At 36.5% G+C, this 26,115-nt stretch overlaps 1 long non-coding RNA gene across 1 annotated transcript in view; it reads right to left on the bottom strand.

Annotated features, from left to right (window-relative positions):
- The window catches only part of LOC116961724, a 77,940-nt gene that overhangs the window by 23,306 nt on the left and 28,519 nt on the right, over nucleotides 1-26,115 (bottom strand). The window contains exon 2 of the long non-coding RNA XR_004407110.2: nucleotides 23,185-23,398. This is a non-coding gene — a long non-coding RNA (uncharacterized LOC116961724). The remainder of the gene's footprint in view (nucleotides 1-23,184; nucleotides 23,399-26,115) is intronic.

Here is a 26,115-nt window from a genome sequence, read left to right as displayed (position 1 = left end):
TATGGTAGTGCGATATTTATTGTCCTTCTCTCTACATTGAAAAGGACAGTTTGGCCTGAGTCATAGCATAAAGGTAGCACAGCAAGACAAACTTGACTGATGAGCATAAGAATAGAGCAGTGGTTCATTTAATCAAATGCTTTTATAAGCAACTAATGTAAATTAAAATGCTGAAATGAAAAATCAAAGTTACCCAGGCTGCTTGAACCTGCTTTAAAAGCATACCAACACCCATATCCACACCCTTTTTTTTACTTCTTTAGTTCCTCCTGGAACTATAATATAGTTTTTTATAATTAAATAAAAACCACAAACCAGATCTTTCGAACAGGATTGTACTTTACGTTAACAAAATGCTCCCTCATGGGTGAGTCAGCCTGCAATGCCCATTAATGGCTAACAGCTCCGTTAAAAAGAGTGAGCAAAGCCCCAGAATGTTTTATTGTTTAACGTGAAAGCACCCAGAACAATGGATGGACATTTTTTTTCTATGAATCAAAATAATCACATTTAATTAATTAAATGCACACATCATCTGATTCTGTAGCTGTTCTGTGCATGGAAGTCAACTGGGTTTAATAAGATGCAACACAATAGAGTCAATTAGTGCATTTTCCTCTAACCTACAAATGAGGGCAGTTGGTTTGCTTGCATGTAAGCTTACTCCTGAACAAATATCTATGGTCTCCAGTGACAGTTACTCCAGACAGGCTTTTTTTTTTTAAAAGTGGCTACCAGTTATAGGTATTTCTAGCTTTAAATGCCAGACCAGAAACAAAGCAGGAGCTCACCTAAAAAGCCACGTGAATTCAGCAGAATTGGGGGGTCATTTTTATCTCTGAAAAACAAGACAAAATGTCAAAAAGTAGATACCTTAAAACAGAACCTATTTCTAAAATATCTATCTTTAGATTATGTTACATTACTTTCACATTTAGTCAGAAATTTTGAAGAAATTAGGGTGTTTATGCTAAGTGAAAATGCGATCAGAACAATACAGAGTATGAAACAGTCTGAGAAAAAAAAAAAAAAGTTGTTTAGGACCTTATTTATTAATCTAGTCATTATGATTGCCTCCTTACTGAAAAGAAATCAGGGAATTATAATATCAATGTCCTGACCATGCAGTATACCTACTGGGAAGTCTACTAATTGTGTGTTAGTCTACTGGATATAATTTTGTATAGTACAAGGGCAGGAATTGATTTTCAGTGTCATGTTTGAAAAGAAAATAATCAGGTCATCAAAGACAAGAATACATTGGCAGCACTCTCTCATCCCACCCCAAATAAATCCAAGCTTTGGCTCTTAGTTTATCTTGAATGAGAAGGTGATTTAACTCAGGGGAAGGATCAGGTAGGTAACCAGTAAATACCTTTTAAAGTATCTGTTGCCATTTGGAATTGGTGCATAGCAACAAAATATTTACAGGGGAAAGAAATGCACTCAGGAATCAAGGTTTTTCAAATGACCACTCCTAGAAATAATCTAACCTCTCTTCCTTTAATAGTAAAATGGTGGCTAAAAAGGCAAAAAGCCAATCCATCCTGGAAGCAGTTTAGGCTTTGAGAAAATTCAGCTGAGCAGGGAAGATCAGAGCAAATTATAAGGCATCATTCCTCCAAATCATTTGCATAAGAAAACAAATTTATACCATACCCCAGACCTGCTAAAAGGAAGATAGGTCATGGCATGACGTGTGAAAGGAGACTCAAGTGCTGAGTTGTCTTTCAGGAACAAAGTAGTCATCAATTATAGATTGCATTTGAGTGTATGTACATGTACAAGTGACAAACAGGGAAAGTAGCTGGTACAGCTCGTTTTCCATCCACATCCAGCATACACTGTCATATCAAATGTCACCATAACAAAACCCAGTAAACTAATCTCACAGCAGTGAGCAGAAGGCTGTTGATTCACCTTGCTTTTCAAGCTCTGCATTGGTTTGTCTCATGTTAGTTTTATATTTCTCCTTAGAGACAAAGAGATTAGTAAAGAAAGTATCAGGCTGGTGTAAGTTGGCCCTGTTCTGAGTTTGGGCCAGACGACCTCCAGAGGATCCATTTGAAGCTAGATAATTCTTTGGTTGTCTCACCTAAACCTTTAGTCAATACTGGAAGTAGTGTATTATGTCAGCCATTTTCAAAGGAATTATAATAAAATATATATATAGTATTACATTCAGTCATCTGTTCAAGAGATATTTTCTACATTTCCAAGTATCTACCGCAGAGTATCTGCTTGGACATTGTTTTCCTTCCTGAAAACTTGTATTTACAGTATGTCTCTGCACTGGAAACCCAGATGATTTGATTTTCATATACTTTATTTTTAGAAATGTTAAATGGCTACAACTGTGATTGAATCTTTGAAGGTTGATGCAGGGTCCCATACTTGATTTGCAGCTTAATATTTCTTTGTCTACAGAGCATCTTTTTAGGTGTAAGGTTTTGATCATAAGACCCTCCAGGGATGAAAGAAACATCAGCCTTCTGCAGCATAAACAATTTAAGTGATATGGGAAAAAAAATAAAATTGAGAACTGAAATTCTTTTATGATAAAATTCTGGTTTTCCACACAGACAGCAGTTCTGGTCTGAGATACTATTTTGGATTGACATCATTAAGGGACCAGACTTCATAATTAAAGAAGACAGAGGAGATAATTCTCTGTCTGATTAACATTTTTTAAATGGCAACAGTTTGGTAAGCATAAAGATTTTCAAAGTCTAAGGGAAATATATGAGTGGGCAGAGGGCAGATGAAGTGAATAAAAATACAGGACGAATATTCTTAGCATAGAGTTTTGAAAGTTATCAAAGAGATTATGATTTTTTATATATGGTAAATATATCATATTTCCTCCTTCTTTGCTCCTTTGACTGGATTTCCGTCACTGGTGTCATTCATAAAGTGTGTGGACCATTTCCTAAAGACTTGGTTTTGGACATAGTTTGATCATGAGGTTGAACTAGACCCTTCCATCCTCCATTGTCCCTTGGTTTTAACTAAGTACTTCCACTCTACTGCAAGACATTTTTCCATATCTTAATATACTTTGTGGTATTCTCACTCACCTGATAACTCTTGTTTTTTAAGTAGCATTATTAGCTTGATTGTGGGCAGGATTAGTATCTACCACCATGCTAAATTTTATTAGGCTCAATAAACTTAACTGTCTTGGCTGAGATTTTTATTCATCAATACTCTTCAGTTCATCTTATTACACTGTGCATTGCTGATGGCACAAAATGGCACTTAGAGCATATAGCAAGGGCACCAAGGTCATGTGGGAGGTTCAAATTTATAGTGCAGCAGCATGCACATGTTAAAACATTGGTTTAGGCAATAGTATGTTACTTGAATTTGCACTCAATTATCTAGAAATTGAAGTGAAGTGTCAACATCATTAAATGGGCACTTCTGGGAGATTGTGAGTGAAAACTTGTTAGCCTGAAATAGGAGCATAAATGCTATGTTCTGATAACATAACTAATTTTCTTCCCCATTTGTAGAGCATAGACAACTAGCCCAACCATTGAGTAATGTTCTTTTTCCTGCCTGCATATTTGTCAGAAACTCACTTGAGTTAACTTCAACAATTTGTGAGTCTCCTGAATTTGTCACAATTTTTTATTTCAAAAAAACTGTTTTTCAAAAATGTAAATGTTTTGTTTTGCTATGTCCAAAACCAGTCCTTTTATTTATAATTTTTGTTATCTCATTATGAAATTAATCTACATTTTTTTAACTGAGGAGAATAAAACAAGGGATTGCAGATGAGCAGTTTTACTTGAACTAAAACAAATTACATTTTGTTTCAGTAAAAGAATTTAAAAAATTCATTTCAGGTCTATATAAGACAATGTTTTATTTTCCTAATTCAACAGTAAACTGCAAAAACAATTATTCACATGGATCTATTTAACCTATTCTGATTTCATGGACACTTTGCCTCTGTGGTGATTTCATATTCTTCTAATAAGTGAGAAAGCCAAAAATCAGTGGTGTGGGGGAGATCGGCAAACTAGATGCCCTGTTTGAGTGCTCATTGGTAGGCCTAGAAAAATTATATTATTTTGAATAGGAATTATTATCCAGTTTGTTTATGTCTGCTTTGATTGCTCATAGAGAAAGCAGATTTTTGGCACACATAAGCACCGAAGTGCTACTAGTTCATGACCCTTTCATTCATTATTGAAAAGAATCACCTCAAGCACCTGGGAAAAAAATAACTTAGCCTCAAGTCTTGAAGTTAATCTAACTATTAAGGTATCAAAGAATTTGGCACTAAGTTAATAAATCATTCTAGTAAGCATTGTTATGAAGCAGGGTGCAGAAAGAAGCAAATAACCCCATGGAAATCAATCTGTCAAGGGCTAAAATAAATTACTGTAAAATGGAATATGTTTTAACTGCTTCTAAGCTGTTTGACTGCTGAGCCATAAAAATGAAGACCTTTTCTGTGCACTGCAGACCAGATAGTGTCAATATGTCTAACTTCAGGGCAGATTATTTATAAGAGAGCAAAAGCAGCACTAAAAGATCTGCTTATGGCCTGGATAAGTAAATTGAAAAACTGATGAAGCTCTTTGATACTATTGTAAGAAAGGTGTGTTAGAAATATTTAAGGTAAGAGATAGTCCTACCTGGGTTAGAATTAGTTGGCATTGCTGGAGCAAGGCATTAAATACTTTCATCATAGCCTTTCTAATGGAAGGCATAACATTAGCAAACTCCAAATATGAATGTGGGAATTCGAGAGGGTTAATCATTGAATTATGCATAGGGGTGATTCTAACCACATGTTCTGCACAGGTGTTCAAAATGGATGATGTTACTATTTCCCCATCCAGGGTGAGAATAAACCTTGTGCAAGGACTGACTCCATTATATAGACTTAATATTAATACTTGAAAGTACTATCATCAAGGGTCATTGACCTTCTGTCTGTTCTGACTGCAAAAGCATCCCCCTGTTGAATTATGCATAGCTATATTTATATTCTAATTTCAATATCATTTAATATTTAACTTGTTGTACATTTGCATAGTTAACTACATGGTCATCTGTTGTTTACCAGGTCTGCAGGTTTCAGGGCCATAGAACACAGCCTAGAATCACTTCCCTGTGAACTTCCTACCTCTACTTGTAGAGGCTTACTTTTTTAAAACTGAAAAAAAGATTAAATCATCTTCATACTTAAAAAAAAAAAAAAAAAAAGAGAAAAAAGAGACTAATGTTCTATCTGCCAAGGACCCAAAGGCACTCCTTTCCCTTGGAAGCGCAAATTAAAGAAATGAATTTAGTTTTCTTAGTTTATTTAAAACTTCAATCATTTGGATGTTTATTAGATGCAGGAAAGACATTGTGAAGATTTATTTTTTATGCCTAGTGTTTTGTTAGGCAAGATGTTAAATCAGCCACCTGAGTAGGAAAGAAAAAAAGAAAGTCACAAAATATTAGCAGTCCAAGGTATATTTTGTTCTACTAGAGGTCTGTGAAGAAGGAAGAACAGTTTGGAGGTGTCACCTTCCTAGTACATCCTTTCCAAAGATAAGACAGAGAAGCAAATGTTCCCTCTGGAAAATAAAACGTCTATGTCTACACAGCAGAGAGCCAGTTTGAGGCAGGCTGAGCACCATGATATACAGGCTGTCAGCCCATGGCATGCTGTTCAGCTGTAGCTGAGGCTCAGATATCAGCCCTGGGTGAGAACAGTGAACCTCGGGAAATCATGACCTGTAACATGACTGGCCCTCCCCATGACCACTGCCTCCAGCCTGAGTGAACACGGGGTTGTGTCTGTGCTGAGGGAGCTCTAGAAGTGGGCTGTGGCTACCTCATGCAATGTGAATAATGGGCAAGTCCTGTCATGAGAGCAGAGTTGCTCTCTTCTGGCTTCCCAAGTTACCCCAGAGGAGTGAAAAAGAGCCAGACCATTAATCCACTTACCCTTGCACCAGCCTGCAGAACTGGCTGGATGCACCGGAGGGATGGTGCAGCCTACGTGCGCAAACCTGTGTGCTGGAGATCTGCATGAGGGATTGTGCCTCGGGGGTCACGGTCCCTCCTCAGCTCCTCCAGAGCTTGTCTGGCTCCACACTGCTCCTCAAAGGCCCTGGGCACATCTGCCCACAACAGTCACAGGAGCCCCTGCCAAAACTTTTAGGATTCTTCAGGCCAAGATCAGCGACCTCCAACCCCTCCATGTTCCCTCCAGCCAGGAACCAAGAAGGAAGCCTTGGAGTGGGGGTGAGATGTGGGATACAATACAAGGTAATGCATTTAGACTAAACCTCAGCATTCCTGCTGCAAAATTCTTGGCCAGGCTGAAGCTAGCTAAATACAAGAATACAGTTCAACACAACCTTAATATCATCAACTTTAAAACTATGACAGGGATAAAAAAGTGAGTTGTTATCACTGCCATGAATAGCACAAATTAAGTGTGTGTTTTCAAAAAGATTTGCACCCTCGTACCAAACAAATTACTGACAAAAACAAATAAATAATTCATCTAGCTGAAAATCTCTCCAAAAAGCACTATTTATTGACTGTAACAAGTGCATGCTCTGTTTCTGTTACAAGATGAGCAATACAGCAGTGTATACCCTTCCCCTAATGGACCTTCTTGCTTTCAAAATTAATTATTCCAGCAAGACTGTGACAGGTAAAATACAAAATGTTTTACTTTTTTTTTTTTTTTGTCATAACTGAAAAAAATAATTATATATATAGGGAGTTTTTAATTAAAAAAATTAAAACAGTCTCATTTATCTTTGTACTTTAATTAGCTATTATGCAAGTAGAAGGAGGTTTGTTATGCTACTTTTGAAAACAAAATAGGGTTATCAAATCATGGCTGTCTAATGACTTTCTTGTAATACTTTAGGAATATGTTTTTCTGAAATGGGTGCTGATATTTTTCATCTCATTTGCCAAGTTGCAGATTCTAAGGCTGGGAAAATTTTGTGTTTGGATTTTTTTTTGTTGTTGTGGGGTTTTTTGTTTCTTAAAAGCAGACTACAGAGGTAGACAAGCTATATTTAAACAAGCTGTGCTGTATGACACCTTAAAGGCTATGCAGGTTTGTGCTCCCAAAGCAGTCTCTGATCAGTCTGGTAGTCAGACTCAATTTTCATCCAAGTTCTCCAGCTGGGACATTAAACTGGGCAGGAATCAGCCTCAATATATTGAGTTTAACACATGTGAATTGAGCAAAAGAAGTCACCTAGGACTTTTTTAACTGTTATTTTTTTTTAAGACCAGGACTGCAAGAGGGGCTTTCAGAAAAAGCCGAGGAGTGAATCCAAAGTAAGAAATGCCATTGTGGTGGTAGGAAGAAAATAAGTAGATAAGTCATTCAGGAAATCCGGGGAGAAGATGATGAGGGAATCCTCTGGTCAGTTGTGTCAATAGCTGTATCAATAAAAGTAAAGCAGGGTAGATTCCAGCCTTTGGGTAAATCTTGTATCAACATCAGACATTGTATAACAGAGCACAGTTATTTTCAGTATATATTTAAATATAAACTGTTAATAAACCTGATATGGCGGCTTGGAAACTTCTGAGGTGCCAAGGAAATATAATTTGGCTGTCATTTAGTGGGAAGAAATGTACCATTTGCTCAGGAATAAGTAAAGAAAACTCATGGGAAATTATAACAGTGAAGGGACAGAGAAAAGTTTTTTTCTAACTTACAGAATGGCTATTTCAGCACTACCATGTATTGAGTCTCCTAAATATAAAATACCCAACAATAAAGTCAGGATAAGGAAACTCTATAGGAATGCATAATTTTGTATGTAAGTTGCTTACTTGATTGTCTATGCCAGACTTTTCATTAAGGCACCAAACATGGTATAATTTTGCTTGATAAAAGTCTCCTTGTCAGACCAGAACATCCCTGATTCCTGCTTGGGTTTAGGTTCAGCCCTGTGCTTTAGCCCAACCGACTACTTCTGCCACTGTCAGTGCCCCTTCATTTCTCTTGTTGTTTTAAGCATTTACAGATTGTAATAGCTAGCAAAGAATTTACTAAGATTACGCTAAGCAGTGATTATCTACATCCTGAAAATATTCTCACTGACAAGCTGAGTGAGTCCTGCTGTTATTCATGGGAGTTAATTCTAGCAACTAAGTATGAAGCCATACATATCGTGGCCAACATGTCCAAATGCCTTGGCACAGATAAATAAGAGACATCCAGGTCAGCCCTTTTTACCCATCTTCCACATTCCTGAACTGCACCTTCCTGATGCCTATACACATCATCTCAGACAGTTAGCAGACTCTCTGTAAGTTAGTTCAACTCATTAACCTGATCAAAACTTAACCTTGTAGAAAACTAAGCCAACTGAAGAAAGCCATCAGAAAAAAAAAAAAAAAAAAAAAAAAAAAAAAAAAAAAAAAGGTGAATGGTTCACCAGACTGGCTGGTGAAGAGAACTGGCTCTCCAAATGTGTGAAGAGTTTTAGGATCAAAGTAAAGAAAGTGAATGTAGACCAGAGGAGGAAAGAGGGTTGATTGGAAAAGAAGTGAAGAGCAAGTGGTATCTCTCCTTTTCAGCAGTGGGTTGTTATTGTGTTTCATCCTCGGTACAAAATATTATCCTGAGTTTATGAAGGGTGCTAAGGTTTTTGCAGGTTTATGGCCTAAGATCCACTTTTACTCTGTGTTAAAATAACCCAAATAAATCAAAACACCAATTTAATAAAGAGAAGAAAAACTAAAAGAGTGTGCAGGCAGACTTATTGCATACTATTATTAAGTTAATGGAATTTAAATAATTAATGCTCGGATGTACAGAACACTATTTATCAATGACAAGTTATAACTTCTTTGGAAAAATGTCTAAGCAGCTGCAAAAAAAAAAAAAAAAAAAGGAATTTTCAATTTTCTCTATCTCCCTCCTCCCACACTCTGCTTAAATGACAGTTTGCGAATAGAAGTAAAGTTATCTCTATTAACTGAAGTGATCTGCATTACCGTCAGTACATTATGAGGTTATATGACTTTGCCGAAACCACAGCAGCCTGCAGTAGGTGCTGGCAAAAGCCAGTAGGTGCTGGCAAAAGCCTAAGAGCTGTGCCTAACTCACCACAAGGAGCAGGGTGGACTGGTGTGGATCCTGCCCTGTAGCCACTGCATTCGCCCCCAAGAGCCTCATCAGCCAGTTATAGGAGCCACTAGAAAAGCAAAACCATTCTCTTTTACTGTTATGGTTATCCACAAACTTGCAGGCTTTGATTGTGTTCAAGCTGTAAAGACATATATTATTTGACATTTAATATCTCGTTTCTGCTCCAGCCTGAATGTGTCATGGTACAGGTCAATCTGCAGTTCTGCAGTGGAGCACGGGAAAAGCACATTCCTTTGGCATGTAACCACACAGGAAGAAAAGATCTGTCTGGTAATTAAAGATGCAATAAGAACTAGGGATATGCCTATCAATGATACTCAATACTTCTGGAAACCATTTGCTTTTTCCTGCCTGTTGCTATTCAGCCACAGTTAGCTGCTGAATGGTGGAGAAGGGCTGGCAAGAGAGAGGTACAACATTATCTGATGGACAGAGTGGTTGGTAGAAGAAATTATGTCAGTGCCTCTGGATGGGGTGACCACTGTGTCAGCTGCCATCTGTGGAGCAATGGACTTTTACCGACCCTTCCATCACAGATTGTCAGCAATAGGTGAAGAATAGAAAACACTATGAACCAGAACACCTCCTTGGACTGGCAAAATAGTGTGTAACACCACAGAACATGAATCAGCCAACTTTGACTTTTCCCTCAGTGGGTGTACTGCCAAACACCTGGCCAAAACATAAAGACACTTGTTTATGGAAAGAAATTTTAAATCAGACAAAATCTCCCTCAAATTATTTGATTTCTTTACAATCTTCTTTAAAAGATGACTGTCAAAGCACTAAGGCATCTTCATGATCCTTAAAATCTTAGTTTCTTTTCTTTTCTTGGCTTTTTTCCTTCTTTTATCCTTACCTATCATCACAAAAACCTAATGACTCATTCTGATTGGTTAGATCTCACTTAGAGTGTCTGTCTCGTGGACTTTCCCTGAATTGCACAAAGACAAACCTCTACTTTGGTAGCATGTCTCCAAGCACTTGCTTAATTTCACCCCATTGATTTGACCTCCAGAGATAAAAGATTCCACTCTTAGACCATACAATAAAATTAGCCTGCCCACAGCGAGACCGGTGTAAGCTCTGAAAAAATAAGTTGGTGTTATATTGCCTTCAAATTTTGGCATAGGTTCACCTCTGTGGGTAGGTGAGAACTTTTAAAACCTCATTTTATATTGTTGAATGACAGGATGCAACTACAGAAACCAGAGAAGCTACATGTGTTGGAATATGCAATATCTACACTATAAACACAACAGTGTCTATAAGGACAACTGTGGTTGTGAAATGGTAATGATAAGGCTTAGGTGATGGCATGTTCTCATCAGGGGTCCAAATTCTCCTGAGGTGCAAGGTTTTTTAGTATTATGTATAAGGAATACATTTAGTTAAAATCATTATTTCTTTTGATCCTTTTCAGACTTACTTTTGACTCAGCAAGTGGAAATCAACATGCAGCCATCTGTGCTGGTTGTTTTGTCTTTCTCTCATTCTACTTCAAAATTCCCAGTCTGTGCTCCTCCACCCTGTCGTGGGTTTTTTTTTGTTTTTTTTTTTTTTCCACATTTCCTGACATTCAAACCTCAAGTCACACCCAAACCAAAAATAATCATATTTTGAATGAGATCAAGCCACATGATCTCATTCTGAACGTGACCAAATGAGTCCAGCAGTTGCACTGCCCCTGGTGCTTATGAGTAGTCCCCATTTCCCAGTGGTTCAGCTGAATGGCTGAATGGCAATGAACTCACACACTCAAAGGAGGCTATTTGTCAATGTCTAAATCTCTGGCAAACACCTCACTGTGCTTCTCAAAATATTTCTGGAGTTACATTAGATCTTCAGACTATTGGATCATTTTTATGTATTTAGAAACATCTGTATTAAAGAAACTCTCATCACCTCCATCAGTATCTGTTCTACAAGCCACTGGTTAATTCATAATCAAAGCCTGGAATGTGTGTTATACCTTATTCCAAGCAAGGCCACTACAAAGTGCCTAGTACATTAGACATTAATATTAGAGCAGATTACTTGGCAAACTAAATCTGAATGGTGCCAAATATATTTTAATAAGACATAATATCCTAACTAAATTTTATCATTTAAATGCTTTCATAATCAATGGCTATATTTAATGTGGAAACTTAACAGTAAGAAAAACACCAATCTTCCTTTCATTCACAATTTACAACTCAGAAAGAGATGAAGAAGAAATATCAGCCATAAAGTTGCTTTCTTGTGTCCATGTTGTACAATGTATTTCATTACTGCTTACTAATAACATAATACAACATCCAGTCTAGCTTGGAGTGTTGTGATGCATTGTAGACTGTGTGGTAGAGTTTACTGTCTGTCAAGAAACCTTTTTACATACGAGTTAAGGTACACCTTCCTCCATAAAAGCTTCCCATAAAATATGGTAAGTTTAAATACATAATTTTTAATGAGATTTTAGTTAAAAAGAATGACAAATTTCACAAGATTAATTGCCCTCACAACATTTTATATTCTTATGAGTCAGAAATTCTTGCCAGCTTTGGAACTAAAGTAAGCCCAAAATTATGAAGATATTTCAGATTTTAGCAATGGTGTCTGATCACCCACCTGTTTCTCAGACAACTATTTTTTTTTATATGCCAGAAAAAAATATGTGCATTTTACTTGATTTTAAAAGGCATGTGTCAGATATACTATCTTGTCTGCATGTTCATTGCCAAAGAAATCAATTGTCATCTGAAAAGCTTTCCTGAAGGGAAGAGGACAGACTTGTACTTGTGCCAGGAACATCTTTCTTTGAAATGAAAGCAGCTCTCATACTCAGATGGTGAACATTTAGAAAGTCAAGTTCTCACCTAGGGGTATTTGTCACCCTTCATTCAGACTGAAGTTTCTGCTGAAGTCAAAGATTATTAGCATCCTCACTTCATGATATAGAGGTTGAACAATCTATCTTTAAGGGGATTAAAACTCATTTTTACTATATTTCACAAAGATGGGTCTATATTTTTATCCAAGTATAGTTTTAGTCTGCTTGTTTTTAAATCAGGGATTTTTTTTTTTTTTTTTTTTTAGAATGTCGTTGTCTTTCTAACATACTTTGAGCCCTTTTCAGTTTCATGTCCCATATTTATGCAATACCTCTTACTGGTGCAAGCCCAGAGTTATATTTTTCTTCATATCACTTTTGTTCTGACAACATCTGAAGTAACAATAATACAGAAGAAGAAATGAAAGATAACATTATTCTAGAGGCATCCTTTTAACACTTACCTCTTATAAAGGCTGATTTAGATACATCAAAACACTTCAGGGATCACGTTCTGATCTCAAACCACTGCTAACTTCGCCTCATCATTTTTAATGATACTTTATACACATGTAAATAAAAACACAGTCAGACCCAATTTATTTCCTCTTATATTGAAAAGACTGACTTGATTGAGCGGGAACCACAGGTCATTGCAGTTTATTATTAGCAATTAGGATGTGTGCTGAGCTTTTCTTTTATGATCAGATTAATTTGTGTTGTATTCTCATTACTCATTATTTGATAAATAACCTTTCATATCCTCGTAACATTAATTTTATACATTCATCTAGTGTATTTAATCAATTATATTAGACCTGTACTTGAAACAAACATTGTTTACTTTCAAATTGTTTCAGTATCCAGAAGACTGTTACACAGTACAGTTCTAGTGTCTAGTGTAAAACATACAACTTAGTGAGCTGACACCAGCTGAAGGACTAGTACCACCAAAAGACCTTGATATCTATGTCTACTCAACACCAAACACCCACAATTTTAATTCTCTCTCTACATATGTTTGACCTATGAGACATTGCAAGTCTATGGGTATCTTAGTGTGATTCTGAAATCCTTGCACGGATCTAGAATTGCACAAGTTCTGGGAAGCTATGCACAAAAGTCCAACGGGGTCAACATAGTATTTAATCTGCAAAGTCTGCAGTCAAGATCTTCTCAAAGAATACATACTCTTTAGACTTGACAAAAAATAATGCCTGGGGTTTACTGTTAAATTATAGAGTAGGTAAGTAGCAATGATCCTTCTCAAGATGTGAAAGATGCAAGCTCAGTGACCTCACTTGCCTAGGGAGACTTCAAACAGCATTTCCTACCTTCTTAGTGAATATATAAGTGACTAAGATATAAAATACTCAGTGGCAAGACATTCTCAACCCTCTTCTGTTCAGTCTTTAAATTTGTATGAAAAAATCAAATATTCACTGGGCTAGAACAGAGGAATATGTGATTATGGCTCTATTAGACTAGTGTATGCTTTGGAAAACTCATCTGACAAGGCATCTTGATTTGACATCTGTATTTCAGTCCTTTTTCAATTTATATTCAAGTATACTAAATCAAGATTTAATTGAATCACCATTGGATCAGCAACTAATACTCAGATAAAACACATGCATCTTAGCCTATAAGGTGTAGACTGATGCTCACATTCTTGGTCAATAAATATTTGGTTATTATAATTTCAAGAAGAGGGATGGAGAGCATCTATTTGACATGTACTCTCCTGCCTTCTGGTTTTAGCAGTTTTATAGAATGTGAAAGTGGCAGGTTTAGCCAAAAGAATTAATTTAATCTTGATCTTCTGCACCTCTGATTCATGCTCTGATGGCCAAGTCATTATATGAGAAGAAAGAAATAAAAAGAAGGGAACATTTCAGCATCCTTCTTTTAGTGGAAGAGCTGGAGGAGTGACTTTGCTCCAAGATGGGTTCTCAGGTTATCTTATTCAGTTGAAGACAGACCCATCCAGGCCACAGCAAGGGCCTCCATCTGGCAAAGGTCTCAACATAGTTGCAAGAGCTACACTGACTCTCAGCCACTGTTAATTTAGTGCAGACACAGCACAGTGCTAATGTATCCACGGTACTAATTTCTGTGTGTTCAGGTCACACTGTTGTGCTCTCAGTTGGATATGTCTGTCCAGGGAACCCCATTCTTTCTGTTTCAAGGACCAGCACATACGGGATGAACTCAGAGGTTTTGGCACCCACTGGTCAGACTTACTTTTAGGTGTCTGCTTCTCCTAAAGCAGATTTTAGGAAAAAACAAACAAACAAACAAACAAAAAAACAACAACAACAAAAAAAAATCTGAGCGCTGGCTTTCATGGAATGACTAGGTCCATAAAGCACTCCAGGTGTTCCTGCACTTCTTTATAACTCTCATCTACAGTTTTTAACTTGTGCTGTCTCAATACCACAGTATATTTTGGGGGTCTAATTTTCAGACCTTTGGGGTTTGCATTAATTCTACCCATGGCCAATACAAACTTGAAAATCAGACCAGCTTGTTAGGAAAAACTGAAGGTAATTGATCTTATACATAATATTTTGGTTGTTACCCTTCATTTACAATTAAACTGTTCTCAGAAAAATTAATCTTAGGAAGAAAAAAAACATACCACCAAATCTTAAGCCTAACATAATTAGGCAAATTATTTCTAACACAGACTTATTACACAAATTTCTAAATTAACAATTTGTTTCACTAGAAGTGCTTAAAACTGTCAAGTATTTAGTTGCACTCAGCTAATAAAAATGTTTTATTATAAATTAATTTTTTACAATGCTACCAATTAGTTGTGTTGTTTTAATTTGCTGTCTAGGTGCCCTCAGTATCCTGGCTCAATTACTCTCAACTCTATGGTTCAATTACTGTTTTTCTCTTGATGGGAAGCTCATCTAGATAATGTGGTTACTTGTCTGATGGCTTGTGATGGCTTCTCAAAAATATTGTGGATAGCTGCTAAGTCTGCTGATGTCTGGCAGGGTAAAAAGAAAAGAAGTGTATAACCAGTTACTGTAGAATCTATGTAAGAATTTTATTTGACAACTTCTCTCAATTCATTCTCTTCTGGTACATCTTGAGAAGTAGCTTTCCTAAAATATAATTTGACACTCTCTTACATACTCCAGATACATCCTTTTCATGGATACCTTACCCCTGAAAATTGGACATAATGAGATCCTATTACGTTTGTATAACCACTAAGGAATTATATTTCAGTATGAAATAAAAAGGAAAAAAAAGAAGAAATATATGTTTCAATGAAATAACAAACACTGGGGAGAATTCACACAGCCCAGTTGCAGGCGTATGGCTGTTATTCTTAAATAAGGACATTAGTTTCACTAAACTTCCTAGACAGTCACTACAGTTAACTAAATTGGTCTACAACACCCACTAGATAAAACTGTCTCTCTGTTAACTAGAGAAAGACTGGGGAAATGAGACTTCTCAACTGGATGCAGCTATTTTTAGGTATGCTGATTACTGTCAATGGGGTCTATAAATGTGAAAACATTCATCTTGGAGTAGACCAAAACATTTCTACCTACTTTGGTGGAAGTCACCTATTCCAGCTGTGAATAGTGATTTGAAGCTGTGGTATGAGTAAAGACAGACAAAACAATTTTGTAAATTTATGGGCATGTTCAGTCCCCTTTCAAAACAGGATTTACAAATTACCTGCATTCTAACAAAGACACATACATGAACTGTACTTATTCAATGTGCCTAGACAGAATTTTCAAATTTTGTCTATACCTTGGGCAAAGATTTTTCAGTAAGTTTGTCACAAAGAAAAGCCTACAGAAAGATGACAACAAAAATAGAACAAACAGTACTGCAAAACAAAATATTCAAGTATTTGTCTGTATCTGTGTGTGCACATATGTGGCTACATATTTATTCAAAACTCAATACGCCAACCTGTCAAAGTTTTAAAAAGTCACCATGGAGGGTTTAATGTCATTTGTTATGTCATACAGAGACTCAAAGCCTCTTTTTCAAAAGTATTGTCTTCCATAAGGTCAGTGTTCTGCCTGGTTATAAAAGTTTGCCTTCTGTCCAAGGAATGTCTGCTTAGCTTAATCATGCTTGAGTCTCTTGGAAAACAAACCAGAAAACTGCATATTAACATCTAAGCTTTTTGTTCTGTAGTTTCTTCTTCTTTTCTTTCCCACAAAGTACTTTCTCTGGTTTTGATGAAGGCGGCAGCATACACCAGAAATATTCAACTAGAATTGCTAGTACTCTCACTTTGTTATTTTCCTAGCAAGAAAGTATCGTGTTCCTAACAGGCAATAATTCTGTTCATCTGTGGCACTTCTAAGATGATTTGTGAAATTGCTGTTTTGGAAGAGTTTTTAAAAGAAATTTGGAAATCTTCAGACAAAAGACAGTACTACCTCTGCTATCTGGATCCTGTTCCAACAGAGAAGGAATGACAGACTGAAAATCTTCAGTGATAGTTTCCAGTCTTATGTTTTAGTAAACTATGTATCTTCCTGTTCTCTGATGCTCAAGTAGGGAAGTGGTGTCCTTCAACACAGCAGCACCTTTTTACTATGTTCTCTTTAATCCAGAATTACTCTTTGGTTCTGTTGATTCACACCAAGATCCTATAGCAAACTATCTAGTTTCCTCCTAAATTCTGTTCAATGAATCCAAGCAAGTAATCAATTCTGCATCTTATACAGTGTAGTAATTACATATCAGATCATCCTGGCCTTCAGTTATATCCAAAGGTGAGGAAGAGATCGAAAGATCACACACTCTCAGTGTGGCAACATCAGATTGCCAAAATTAGTGTAAGTGTTAGGAATTACCCTGCTAGGAAGTGAAATGTGTCTTCAAGACATTTTGACATCTGTAATGAATGCATACATACAAATGATCTGAAGGTAACTTAGAACACCTTAGGTGACTTGCAAAAGGTTGAAAACCTAGTCATTGGAAGCATAAGAAACTAAATACAATCCATTTCCCAGAGTTCAAAGCAGCTAACCTAATTATCAGATTAACTCTTCTCTTTGATGTTTGTCATCTGTTTTGAGAGATATTAAGCCAGATTTAACCTCTGGTTCTATAACTGCTGCATGATAATGATACCAAGAGTTTACTAGGCCCCCTACACCAGCTTGCCTAGCAGCAAGGCTTTGGCCTTAGTTATTTAGTTAAAATTTACATTTCCCATACCAATGCATGTTCTTCAGACTGCAGACTAGAGAGTTCCAAAATCTGGGTGGGCCACCATGCTCGCTAGAACATCCCCATTGTGTTTGAGACTGGATTTCATTTAAGTTCTGTCTCTTCTGTCTTGCAAAGGATAATACATGTGGACATCTTATGTGAGATGAAAAAAGAGCATCCTATGAATTGGCTGGGAGAGAACTGTTCAAGACCAGAGCTGGGCTAATCCTATTCAGGAATGCTTTCCTCACTTCTAGGACAATCTCAAGATCTGCCCATAAGGAAAGGAAAATTTGGTTTTATGCCATCTTTGTGCTACCCCATAATCAGATCTTCAAGGATATGCTGGAGATGGCTTCATCTGTTTTGGTTAAATCTGCATTCCATAAGTTCTGCTCCCTACCACTGGTGCTTCCTTCCTTGAAAGCCACTCATCTAAGCTCAGCTCAATGGTTTCTCCTCCCTCCACCAGCAGTCAACAGACTGAAAATCCTTACTTTTACCTTATGTGGAAAGACAACCCTTAGTAAGGCCTTGTCAGTATCTCTATTGCTCAACTGTAAGAACCTGTCAATGTTCCTTTTATAACACGGTCCAGTCTGACAGTAGAAACTCCAAGTTAACAGCTGCAGTGTGGACACAGGTAAAACATTTTGCAGTAGATGAAGGGCTGTAAACACAAGCATCATTACAGACTCATGTCAAAGACTGCTTTCAGCTGTGAAATGACAGCTAGCTGAAAGTAGGCAGACTTTCACATTTACTATGCAAGCAGAATACTATACAATTTCTGCCCGTATAACTTCACGTGTTGCCTGTTACAGTCATGCATGGTAGCTTGACTATGGTGGCTTACCAACTATCCTAGACTGAAGACAGCGCTTAAGATGTGCAATCTGAAGCAAACACAGGTATCTTATAATTTTACTCAGGTATCTGTAGCTTCAAAAGATCATTATAGCAGCAGAAATACACAGATTTGAGTGGCATCCTGGCCAGAATCTTTTGAAACACAAACAGATATATAACCCCTCCACTGAGCAGTACCTTCAGCCATTTCAAAACACCAGAAAACACATGAAAGGGCTGTATGACAGCCCAGGTCTGTCACAGTCAGCAACAATAGTGTCAAAACTGTGTCTGGGGCTAAAGTGAAGCCACAGGAAGATGAATGTAAATGAAACAAGGGACCAGTAATCTAAATTTTTCAAGAATTCTACCTTAAATAACGTCAGTGCCCTTATTGGTTTTTGGTTTTAATTTTTTTTTCCTAATATCCATTGGAAGGTTGGCAGTTTCACTTAAACTTGAGCAAGCTTCATCATGATTAAGCAGGACACTACCGTGATTCATCTCACAGACAGGAAAAGCACACAAGTATTTAACTCTATACATAAATCTTGAACAGAACTGGTCCCAATACCAAGTCATAAAGGTCCTTAATTTTTTGCTTTCTGTCACCTCTCCTTCACATAGATTTACACTATGCCACACAGCTCATTATTAAGCCTTTTCACCTACCTGATACTAATGCCATCACTGATGGCCTTACTCACCAGCTCCCTCAGAAGCATTTTGTTAAATGTTTTTCTAAAGTCTGGATAAAAGATGATGAGCTTGTCCCCTTCTATTATCAGCCAAGTCACTGATTATCTCTCCAAAAGAAAAAAGAAAACCTGAAACATCTAGCAAGATATATGTTCATTTGGCATTTGCTCAAAATCTCTTTTTCCTCTGAACACTTAGACCATTTCTTCTTTGACAAGTGACCTGGATCTTTATACATGGCTGTTCTCCTGCTGAGTGTTCATGAGGCTGCTACAGTAGCCTCTGAGGTAATTCCTGAGGGTGAAAGGAGAAATCAGGCAATGAGAGACAGATCAGGGAGTTATAAGGACCTCAGAGATAAGACACTATCTCTGATTTTGCCACTGACCGACCCTAGAATCTTGGACAGGGAAACTTGCAGGATTGTAATTTTCCCCTAAATCTTCCACCTCTTTCAGCGTTTTGCTTGCTGGAGCAAGGATTGTCTTTTATTAAGTATTTTTAAAATACTTTGCAGAGTAGAATCTAAGTACAACTTGATATCACTGAGTTATATATAACCCAGTAAACAGAATTAATGATAATAACAAAATGTAGATGGACACAGGGGAATAATAAGGTGTAGCGTGGAGAGTAGGTTAAACCATAGAAGAAGATGAAAGGAGAAAGTAAGCACTCTGAGTGGTAAAGTTTGGAAACTTAGGCCTTGCAAGTCATAGCCCTTAATACAGATGTAAGGCCATAAAATTTTGTCTCCATTGTTCAAAGCTAAGGAGCAGATCAAGGAAAAGACTTTTTGTAAGTATTTTCTTGCAATTTTCTTTACAAGCACAAGCTCAAGAAAAAATTTTTGCTCCAGTAGAGAAGGAATCAGACCCAAATCGCTGTGAAATAGCCTCTGATTTACTTATTTTTTATTATTTTTCTTCCTGAATGGCTCCGATACATCTGTAAAGATTGACTTAAACCCTCTGTTTTCCTTTATGGCCATGCACGCTATTCTCTTCTGCTATGTTCTGCTTTCAAACCATTTAAGTTCACACAGAAGAATTCTTTTTATTTTTATGGAGTAATTTGCTACGCAGAGGCTGGTCTTTTCATTTTCAGATTTCTAATGTTTTCAAGTATCTAAAACAGGAGGGATTTTTTTTCCACTTCATGGAAAAAAGCCATGCTGGCAGATTTCAGGGCTTAATTTCTTTATAACAATAGATTTAATACAAAACACATTTTTATTGTAATAAAAAAATAAATAAAGGAAGCAATATGCATTTGAAAATTCTGCCAAACAAGGCAATGTTTGTTTATTCTTAACAAGAACATCTAATATATTTTTATGTTGGTATAGACTTTTTAGACATATTACATTTAGATATATGTGTGAGTATATACAAACAACTGTAATTTAATTTGATTTAACTATAAAGGCCTCTGTATCTAGCCCATCAAACTAGAAATAAGATTTATGTTGAGGAGCTCTGTGTGTTATTATTCCCTTTTTGTTGTTCTTTGACTAATCATTGTGCGCTTTTTTTTCTTGTTACTGGATGCTGTCTTTCTTTTTCCCCCCAGACCATTATTCCTACCTTGTTGAATAACATTGGTGTTCTTCCTGTGGTCCAAATACAATAGAAAGGGTTAGTGTCTTCCTCAAAGACCAAACAATTAAATTTTCTGAATAACCATTAATATGCAGTCATTAATTTTGTTGGAAACTAGCCTCCCATTGACTTTCATAAAAGTTGGCCTTAAGAGAACAAGAGACTTGAGGAATCTTTAGACTCAAGTTTCTTCAATGCTAGGCTTCCTTGCCAATGGGGTTGCACAAATATTTTGAGCTCATCCAAATCTTAGTGAAATGTGTCTACTGACTTCACAGTTTCTGGGCTTTACACCTTCAGTGATCATATACTAGGCAGTAACTATATTGCTGAAAGTAATAGATATTTCTTCAGAATTGTGTACTGCCTCTTTCATTAATATGATAGAAATCTGAAGAATTTGACAGATTAATAAATATTACAAATCTACATGAATCAATAGACCTTATTAGATCTGAAGGCTCAGTTCATTGATAACAGAATGGAAGAATCATTGCTGAAACAAATCCAACATTGTTCATTAGTGGTAGAATTTTGTTGCCATCTGACCTGGAGGTATTTGAAATGGGTAAACAGTCTTAAATCTATTTTTCAGTTGCCTGATAGACAAAAAATATTGGATCTTATCAGTATCAGGAGTGGCATCTATCAGAACATAAAAGTTATTGGAAATGATTGCCAAAAGCAAGAGCAAATGATAGCAGCTCCTTAACTACAGAAATGTCTTCTGACTCCTTAACCCACCCAGCAGAGAATGTGAGGTCTCTCTGCCAGGCAAAGCCGTATTATTAGTCCATGAAAAAATGGGGAAAAAAAGGACCACCTATCCTGTAGTGTCCACCTAGTAGCTATTGTAAATAGGTCCTTTCACAGGATTATTAATTCCACCTTAAAAGCAGGTAAGTGTGTGCTCATGTTATTTTTATTGGAAGCATATTTTAAAAGTAGATTGCTGCAATTGCTAGAAACTTTCTAATTTCCAGATTAAATTTTCTGACGACCAAGTCTGATATATAAGTTACAGAGATGAATGTATAGAAATATTGCATATGAACCCTACAGAGTGATTGTCTTCCCTTGAAGATAATACTGCAGCAAATTCAGTAACTTTTCATCTTATTGCAAAGGAATACATTGCAGCGGGAGGTAAACTTGGTGGAAAATAACTTTCCTGTTCCAGGAAAGTTTTTGAAATTGCAAAATTCACATTCTACACTGAGCCAAACCCAAGACCTTTCAATTTTTTTGTATTTTTTCCATGGGAAAATAAGAAGAAATCATGATCGGAATAGCTGCGAGTCCAGTAATTTAGGACTTTCCTCTGGGACATAGGAAACCCAGGTCCAACTCTACACTGTGAAGTAATCTAAACAGGGACTTGAATTTCATTCTCCCACATCCTGGGAGATGTTCATAACAGTCAGGTTACTAGTGGTTCTGGCTCAATCTATTTTTGATCAGAAATTCCACAGTGGACTCCAAAAAACCTTTCCTGTCTAAACGACATGTACTTTCCAAAGAAAGGCTGGATATTGACGGACCGACATTTTTTAACAAGAAATTACATTGCTGAAAAAAACTCAATCTAACTGAAGATAACAGCTTCTAGATGTAGTGAAAAATTATGTTCCTTACCACATTCAGTCTTTAGTGTTTTGGTGGCCCACTGTGCCAGAATAGCGGGGTTAGTCTTTGTGTTCTGATCATTTTACCAATTTGGGTAATTATTTTCCCCCCATCTAAGTTTAATCTTACATTTCAATTGGATACAGGATTATTCTTCATTTCATGACTTAAACTATAATGTACTGTTGTTTTGTACTGTTAAACAGCTGCTTAGCTCTGTGAAAATAAGAACCATGTGTTTCCACCCCAGAGGTGGCTGGCATTTCAGTGGTAAATGAATTCATCCTTGCTTTTTAAACTGTTTTTGGATTCAAGTGTTATGTAGATATAAGATATTTATTGTTTCAGTTTTATTAAGCCTTGCTCCCAGCTAAGAGGACTAGAGCCAGAATCTGGAGAAAGGACCACCCCTTATGATCAATAATAGGTCAACATAGGATTCAAAGAATTCCTCCATGGTAGGTAACTAAAAACATATTAGGCAAAAAAAGTATCTTCAGACAGCTAAATCTACAAGTGAGGGAAGAGTGTGACAAATTTCTGTCTCTAGAAAGCATGGTATCATTAGTCATGAAAAGATAACCTCAAGACCTTTGATTCAGGAACTTGTAACTTGCAAGTCACCCAGAGTCAAGATGTAAAAGGCAGCAATTCTATTTATAACAGTCTTGTTCTTCTCCAACATAAAAACTTTTATAATTACTCCATGTAGTATTCCTCTGAAAAAAGTTCTTCCTTCTCTTGCAAATGGCCTTCATAGAAAACTTTTGAATCTCCATGGGAAGTCATCCTCAGGAATGGAGCTTTGAGCTTATGAATTTTTGTGTCAAAAGTGTTACAAATATACTACTTTTCTATGTTGCATCTAGCTAAATTAATGCCATTCATAAACCAAAAACCTTCAAAATTCTAGAAATTTTCACTTACTACAGTGAAAATTGAATTAAATGTGTAGGTTGGGGCTAGAACTACCCACAATAAATCCATATCATTCACAGCATGTGGGAGAACCTCTTTCCAGACCATGTTCCTGAGTTTCTGAACCCTGGAGAGACAATAGAAAGAGCATAATACAGTTGGGCCTTGCCATAACATAACAACAACACACGTTTACATTTAAGAGCTGGGAAGTTCTGGTCAAAAGATCTTGACTCCATAATGCAGAGTGCTAATAGCAGTTTTCAAGTATGTTTTGGCCCAAACACAAACAGAGCTCTCATCAGCAACCAGGATCTTACCAAGAACTCCTGAAGATGCAGAAGTGCTGGGAAGCTTCATCCTCTGCTGGACTGAAGGACTGTTCAAGACAGGAAGTTCCATGGCAGAGAGATGCTTCATGTACTGGCAGCTCTGTCTGGCTGCAAGACCAGCAGTAAGTATTCAGGTCTGCCAGCTGCAACTGGTCATGATAAAAAAGCAGAATGTGGTTTGATGAAGGAATAGTGTATGAGTCTAGGAGGAAGAAGAGAAACAGAGTAAAGAAACTTCCTGATCTTTTTTCCTAGAGAACTGATCAAAATCAGCATTTATGCATTTTTTTAAAAAAAGTAGAGATAAAAACAATTATATATATGACTTCTCATCAATGTCTGCTCATAAAAGATGGATACTTTTAAATCTTAAAGTTCTATTTGACTGACTACACCACACATGAAGTAAAAATCTTTTTTACTTATAAAATACATCTAATGTAGTACATTAGTCAGTTCAGTTGAAAACTCACACAAGAGTGATGAAAAACAACATTGCTTTTCTTCCTCTTAGCAAAGTAAGCCATCATACCCATCATTTTCTGGAAGCTTCCAGTCATGCACCAGTGAAATCCCACAGTCTTATTTTACAGCAACTTATGCTAATTTACTTCCATAACATCTTAACTTCAAAGAATTATTGTTAATTTAAGATTTTCAATCTGTCACTTCCTTGGACAAATTACAAAGAAGCACCTGTATTTTAGGCAATTTCATGCTATATGAACTTCTTGTAGATCATTCATTCTGAAAGAGGCTCTAACACATCCAGATGTAAACTGAATCAAAGTTATATCCTATCTTGGTAATCCTTAAATGGTATTCAGTGGTCCACATGTGTTTCATAAGGCCACAGTAAATCCTAAGATGTTGACCTGCAAAACGATGTTAAAAAATATTTTCTATTTTCAATTGACAATTCAGACAGTACACAAAAACTGCAAAGGACTATTTACCCAAAGGTGTTTCAGCCCACTGACCTATTTGTTGAAAGATAGAAGGCTAAACTTGCAGTTTTTCATGTTGATCTGTGTACATCTCGAAACGTGTATCTAATAATCTCAGACATTTGTAAGCTGTATATATGTATAAGGGCTGATTCCATTTACAGTTGTGCAATGTCATTAACTCAAATGGATTAGTATAGCTTTAACTGGGGGAAGAATCTGTCCTAGATAATATTATTGAAATGTTTGGAAACATCTTCACATACTGTTTATTTTTATTTTACAAAGAACAATGTGGTTCTCTGTTCCAGTTTCAAATCAAAAGTAGTAGGGCGCAACTTTACTGACATCAATGGAATCGCAATTACTTACAGCAGGTCTGAATTTATCCCTGTGCATCTATATTCATTTAGCCTTTCTCCCCTGGGGAGAGGAAGAGGGAACTAAAATGTGACAGATATTTGTCATATTGCCTAATGCACTACTGGAGGAAGATCAGATGCTATGTTGATGAGTATGGTATAAATGAACCTTTAAAGAAACTGAAATGTTGACCATCAAGCATAAAAAGACATGCAGGGACTTTTCAGACTACTTTTCCTTCTGCACCGAAGGACTGCTACTGTCAAAGCCATCAAGGGCATGGTGTTTGATAACCAGACACCTGCTCTGTATTGTGATCTACATTAAGTCAGAAACACAGCTTACCATGAACAGAGATTTGTATTCCAGAGTGAATAGTAATTAGTTCTTTTTATGTGTAGTGTCTTTTTTAAGACAACTCAGTAGGTGTCTTGTTAATTTGCTCATTACAAGGTGGATGAAAATGTTCATCTTATCTATGAATACCAATTATTCTTCATCTTAAATGAGGCAACGTCAGTAAGATAGAAATTCATCTTTATTTATATTTGCTTCAGTAGCAAGTTTAGCATATATGATGCAATATTTTCAAATGCATTTCTAAAATGGGTGCTCCTTTTTTCCTACTTCTCCAAATCAGTGATTGTTTCTCTGTTTTAGAAAATGTTAGGAAACAAGGTATGTAAGAAAATGAAAGACAAATGAAACACAGAAGATTGGAGGTTCTTTCTGATCTAATGTCATTTACAATCAGGAAAGAGCTATTGCGAGCTGTCAACTTCCTCAGTGGCAACTGCATCTAGGATAACTGGTTAAATTACTGATAACAGCTGAAGTAAACTACTCACATTGTTCCCTTCTATTCTGACTTTATTCTCATTCTCTCATTATTTTTACAAATAGAACTTGTCTCTGTAAAAGTGAACAAAAGTATGGTGCTGCCTCAGTGTGATCCTAGAGCATGTAAGGTGATTTTAATCTTCCTGCTTAATCTCAGCATCTAACAGCACACAATGGAAATAAGGAGACTGGCCAGATTTTGCTTATTATTTATAATTGTAGTCCAAAAATTTTGATTGCGGGAATTAAATCACACAGACTGAGATAGTCTAAAGCCAGCTCCTCACATTTAGACAGTATTAAATTTGAGAAGATATTCCAATATATATCTGAGAAGTATTTAATTTACACAATATCACCACCACAACCAAAACATCTCAAAAGATAACACTTAACATTTTCATCTGACAGAAACAAACCCAAAAGCTATTTATTTTAATTTAATAGTCATTCCTATACAAGCATAAGTCCTACACCTTTGTCTGATAGGATTCAAAGATATTTAAAGCATTTGATTTTATGAAAACCCTTTTGTCTTTACAATACCCCCTTATTTCCTGTCTTCTTCAATCCCACCCCAAAAATAAACAAACAAAAAACTTAAGGCTTATGAAATTTTCCATTAACGCATCTTCCCAGCATGGTGTTCCACATGGCCTACTGTTATTAATTGTCTCCATGTGAGTAGACACAATCATTAGAATAACACAGGAATCATAAGGTAGCTTTTATTCTTGTGATCTGTTGAAAATTTGCATCACTGTGTATA

The sequence above is a fragment of the Tyto alba genome, unplaced genomic scaffold (genome assembly GCF_018691265.1).
Source record: "Tyto alba isolate M040663 unplaced genomic scaffold, T.alba_DEE_v4.0 Super-Scaffold_9, whole genome shotgun sequence".
In the NCBI taxonomy this organism is placed as follows: Eukaryota; Metazoa; Chordata; class Aves; order Strigiformes; family Tytonidae; genus Tyto; species Tyto alba.
Note: the sequence above shows the minus strand (reverse complement) of the source record. Positions and strands in the feature narration are given on the sequence as shown.